Source organism: Octopus bimaculoides, chromosome 8 (assembly GCF_046866305.1).
Source record: "Octopus bimaculoides isolate indiv1 chromosome 8, ASM4686630v1, whole genome shotgun sequence".
Taxonomy (NCBI): domain Eukaryota; kingdom Metazoa; phylum Mollusca; class Cephalopoda; order Octopoda; family Octopodidae; genus Octopus; species Octopus bimaculoides.
The window spans coordinates 95,128,988-95,134,987 of NC_142935.1; the positions used below are offsets into that span (position 1 = coordinate 95,128,988).

The 6,000-nt window shown below is 37.2% G+C and overlaps 1 protein-coding gene across 3 annotated transcripts in view; it reads right to left on the minus strand.

Moving 5' to 3' along the window:
- Positions 1 to 5,625, minus strand: part of LOC106874584 (RB1-inducible coiled-coil protein 1) — a 122,742-nt gene extending 117,117 nt beyond the window's left edge. For all 3 annotated transcript variants that reach the window (XM_014922372.3, XM_014922371.3, XM_014922370.2), the window contains exon 1: positions 5,476 to 5,625. The gene's annotated coding sequence lies outside the window, so the exon portion shown is untranslated. The remainder of the gene's footprint in view (positions 1 to 5,475) is intronic.
- Between the last annotated feature and the right edge of the window lie 375 nt (positions 5,626 to 6,000).

The window sequence follows — 6,000 nt, forward strand, 5'->3', positions numbered from 1 at the left end:
ATTTCACGAGCAGGCTGTTCCGTTGATCGGATCAACTGGAACCCTCGACGTCGTAAGCGACGGAGTGCCAACAACAACCCTTTATATGGGTGTGTGATCCACAGACTACATAGCTACCATATATAGTTGATATGTTTGTGTCTATGGATCAACAGTGTACAGTGAAGGCATGTGGTTTAGTGGTTAGGTTATTCAGCTCACAGTTGTAAGGTTGAGAGTTCAATTCCTAGAGGCACATAGGGTTCCTGAGCAAAACATTTTTAAGTTGCTCCAGCCCACTCTGCTGGCAAAAACGAATTGTACCTGTAATTCAAAGGGTTAGACTTGTCACATTCTGTGTCCTGCTGAATTTCTCTCAGAACAACGTTATGGGTATGCATGTCTGTGGAGTGCTCAGCCACTTCTACAATAATTTTATGAGCAGGCTGTTCCATTGATCAGCTCAACTAGAACCCTTTTCATCGTAACTGATACTGCAGCCATGCTGGAGCACCACCTCTGAAGAATTTTAGTTAACCAATTCAACCCCAGGACTTATTCTATCAGTCACTTTTACCGAACTACTAAGTTATGGGTGACCTGAATACACAAACATCAGTTGTCAAGCAGTGATGGGGGGGGGGGGGGAACAAACACACACACACATATATACACACACACACACATACACATATATACACACACACACAAAGTGCGGGCCAAAGGTTACACACAAAACAAGTTCAATATGCTCCAAAGTTGCCTAAGTTATGCTTCAAATTTCTAAAATTGACTAAAATAAAATAATGAATACAACATATTGTACATGATGAATAACATTAATAATAATAATCTAATATAAATAAAATGTCAAATGTTTTGATGCATGACTTTTGGCACACCTTTATGTGTGTGTGTGTGTGTGTGCGTGTATCATCATCATCGTTTAACGTCCGCTTTCCATGCTAGCATGGGTTGGACGATTTGACTGAGGACTGGTGAAACCGGATGGCAAACCAGGCTCCAATCTAATTTGGCAGAGTTTCTACAGCTGGATGCCCTTCCTAACGCCACCCACTCAGAGAGTGTAGTGGGTGCTTTTACGTGTCACCCGCACGAAAACGGCCACGCTCGAAATGGTGTCTTTTATGTGCCACCTGCACAAGCCAGTTCAGGGGCACTGGCAACGATCTCACTCGAAAATCCTTCTCACTCGAAAATCCTATCTCACTCATATATATATATATATATATATATATACACACACACACACACACACACACACATTTATATACAATGGGTTTTTTTCAATCTCTGCCTACCAAATCCACCCATAAGACTTTGGTCAGCCTGGGGCTATAGTTGAAGACATCTGCAGAGTGGGATTGAATCCTAAACCACATGCATGGGAAGCAAGCTTTTTAACCACACAGCTACACCTGTGGCTACATTCCCTGGTAAGATTGTTGTAACTCAGAACCCCTAGAGAGATCTATGCTGACTGAAGTGCCAAAATTAGTGATCCCTAGTCTCTCTCTCTCACATACACAAGTGTGTATGCAGACATTTGTGTGTGACCATGCATGTGCATGTGTGTGTATCAGTATGCATATTTATGTGTTTATGTGATCATACTTGAATGGGTTGACTTAGGTCTCCTGCATGAACAGAACACCACAACTTGTTGCAGTTATATCTCTGTCAGCTTTCACTCGTTCATCCCTTGTTTTCTTTTACTGGATCACCTTGTACACCTTTACTCACATGTTCATGCCAGCCCAATCTTCCACTTTTACATACCACATCTGATTTCTCAAATTGCTAACTTTTTTCTCAGCTCACACATATTTCATCATTCATACACACTGACATTACACATATTCAAACAACGTGAACGTGTTCACCTCATTTCTTTCCAGCTTTCACACACCCTCCAAAAATCGATACCCTTCTTCTAATACAATGCAACATAACACTTCACACAGTCATAGCATCTATAATCTGCATTTCTTTCAGAGAAACAAATCCTTTTGTTGCCAGCATAGGTAACAGTTCCCTGAACCGTTCCCACTCTAATCTTACGCTGAACACTCTCCCCCAATGCTAATTAGGTCACCTAGGTAACAGGAGCTATTGATAGAATTTATTTTATCAGTACTCTTACTCACTAACCATTACTGCACATCTAGATACAAAGACTCTGCCAAGCTTGCCTATGATCCTATTGCACCTCCTGTGCACCCATATGGAATCCCTCCCTCCTCTTTTCCTGCATAGTGAACATCTATCTCACAGATGGCAGTTAAGTTATGTTTTCTTTCCTGCTAACGAAAATTGCTGTATTCGTTAGGTTTACATTATAACTTCTTGAATCTAGGCTTCGCTTATACCATGGAAAATACAAAATAGTTTAGTGGCACAACAGAGCTAAGATACCCATGCATCATCATAGGGAGTAAGGTTGTGGAGTACTTTGGTTTCCAGGATTGAAATGAACATAGGGTTGTTAGCTGTGATACATATGGCAATATGTGAGGTCTAGTTAATGGGAGAGTTTTGTATGAGGTGGAGAGACTGAAGACTTGATAAGGTGAGAGAGAAGGAGAAAGAGAAAGAAAGAGTGAGCGAGAGTGAATCAAAGAAAAACGATGAGTGTATATCATAGAGGAAGTGTGTGCACGAAGGAGATGTGTGTGTATGTGTGAGTGTGTTTTTGTACTGGAAAGAGAGGGTGTGTTTATGTATGTGTAAATCAGAGAGAGAGAGAGAGAGAGAGAGAGAGAATGTGTGTCTGTGTGCACGATTGGGTGTGCATCAGTGAGAGAGACTGTGTATTTGTGTGTACGATTGAGTGTACGTGTGCGCGCGCATGTGTGTATATATGTGAGAGAGATCTATGAGCCAGAGAGAAAGAGAGATTGCTGTGTATGTGTAAGAGCACAGAGAGAGAGGGATGGATTTGTATGTCGTGGAAATTGTGTGCCAGGGAAAGTGAGAGAAAGAGAGAAATGTGTGGAAGAAGAGGAGGGGAGAATGTGTTAGGTCTCAGAGAGAGGAAGAGAGATACCTCAGAGAGAAGTGTATGTGTAGTGTGAGAGAGAGAGAGAGAGAGAGAGAGAGAGAGCGTTAAAAGCAACAAACCAAATTATTTTCCCCTAACTGCTATAATACCAATATTACAAGGGTTAAGGATTATTTCAGCTCTGCCAGGATCCCACTAGATCACAAGGGACTTATTAATATTCTATCAAATTAGAAAATAGCACAAGCTTACATTAGTTTTATAGTCACAGCACCCCTTGCATCGTCATTAAATCTTTCATGGTGAATAAGTCAAAATTTGCTAACAAAAATTAGTTCAATATTTCAACCCCTACAATTTCTGCACGGTTTGATTATCGAATCTTCAATGTTAGCATTTCGGAACGGCATAAATGCTACAACACTACAATCGCTGCCATACTTTTCTCTCCGCCATAGAAATGCGCTAGCGACAGCAAAATCATTTTAACACCTTTTTAAACACATTCCACAGATTCTATCCTCAAATATATAGCCTAGATATATTTCGTTTGTGTTAGCTAAATGCCGTTTGAAAATAATGAACACATCATTTCATTGACGTTTTCTTTTTTTAAATGATTAAAATAATGAATGGGTAAGAGACTGCTGCATTCAAAATATGGAAGCCAATATTGTGTTTCGATTGAATCTAAAGAACCAGTATTCAGAAATAATTTTTAACAGGTACCGAAGAAGAGGAACAGTTGATTAAACTTAATCCCTCCAGAACTTGGTTTTTACATTATTTTATTATCTTCAATAACAATTGCTTCTTATTTAGAGATAAGGCCAGTAGTTTTGAGAGAAGAGGTTTAGTCAATGTTGTACTTGATTGGTACTTATTTTTTTGGCTACAAAAAAAAAAAAAAAAGAAAAAAGGAAGGCCAAGTCGATTTCGTCGTGATTTGAACTCAAAAAGCGATGCAACTAAGTACCGAAAAGCATTTTATTTGATAATAATATTTGCTTCTAACGGAAGGCCAAAAAATTGCGAAGGAAACTGTTAGTCAATTAAATCAACTCCAATACTTGACTGGTATTTTATTTTATTGACGCCTGAGGGATAAAAGGCAAAGTCGACCCAGGCGGAATTTGAACTCACGAAGTAGAGTGACTCAACTAAGTACCACAGAGTATATTTCCGATGACGACGCTCCAGCAATTCTTTAAATCAAACCATAAACGCCACATATTCCTCTTCGTTCCCACCTTCCAATAGTAAATATGTAAATAATTATCAGATGAGAATCTCCGAAAACCTCGCATCAAGGCAAACAGGTTCCACATTAAAGCAGCAACAGTTAATTATAATAAACAACAGACAGTGGTAATCACCAGTCAATAATAATATTACATAATATAATGTAAAACGCCACCAACTAGATTGAGTTTCTGTGTAGGTGACACACAAACATTTGAAGGGAGATAATCTTAGGTTAACAGGCAGGCTTTTGTTTGTCTTTCATAAATTAAAAACATAGAGGAGTCATAAGCAAAATCATTATCATAATTTCAAATATACGAATATAAGGACGTATATAAACATACACACACACATATACACAAACACACATATATGCATATACACATACACACATACATATAATTCTAATACACACACAAATATAAATAGACACACTCAACACTTCATTTATATACGTATATGTTTACGTAGCATCATACTGTAATCTGGTTGCTTTGTCCTTGTGGCAAATAAACAATGATCATTACTATTTTTAAAATTGTTGCCTTTGCCATTTTCTTTCGAGATATTCTCTCCGTTGCGTTATGGGGAAACGGAAAACAATATTAAGAGGTTCAAAGTCAAGTCCCAGAAAATAATCAGGAAAATTCTAAAAGGGAGAATTTACCTGAAGAATCGTTTATAACCAAGCAATCATTTTTTACTCTACAGGTATACCACGTATGGATATATATATATATATATATATATATATATATATATATATATATATATATATATATAGATAGATAGATAGATAGATAGATAGATAGATAGATAGATAGATAGATAGATAGATAGATAGATAGATAGATAGATATATATATATACCGAATCACCATTTGTATGATAGTCTGTACCCGTAGATGAGTTTTATAGGGTAAAATCCAGGGTTAACACCCAAATGAAATATATATATATATATATGATGCAATTTAAGAAAAATATATCTAACAGATTTTAAACAAATAATCGATGCAATAGTGCGTGTGTGTTTGTCCACTGCCCAAAACAATCTTAGGATTAGTATTAATAAAAATATTTAGTGTAACAGCAACATCAACAGTAGCCTGTGTGATAATAGTGTTTCACTGGTGGATAATGTATTATTATAATGTTGGCCTTTGTTTGTGTCTACGATGACGACATTTAGGTCAAGAAAATACCTATATAAGAAGAAAAACCTTTACCTCTCTCTTGCTACATGCCTGGTAAAAGTTCCTAGCGCCTTATCAGTCTGCATTAGGGACCATGTAGGGATCTGTTCTAGTAGTTTGGAAGTAGGATCCGACCAAATTGTAAAGTCTCCTCACCTACGTCCATTCTTATTAAACTCTGATAACAGGAGAGTTCGTATGGCCTTTTTATACGAACCGAAATCTTACGATTTATAGTACTCAACTACGGAAGCCTAAAGGCGTGACTAACATAATTATAGCGGTATATATAACAATATAGGGTGTTGAAATCAAGATTTAATTAGAATTAAGCATCTTAGTTTTATTTATTCTATTAAACATATCGATACAGCAAATAAACTGAGGAATAAATAAATGAAACAGATGAAAATTAGTGAAATTGCATACATTGAAATTACTTAAATTATTTCACTTCGCATTTTGCGTTGCTCCGGCATAAGCAGATAACCAGATTGTTTCGAACTAAGGACCTCAATCACAATTAGTTATTAGTTATACACACATACGTGCTCGTAC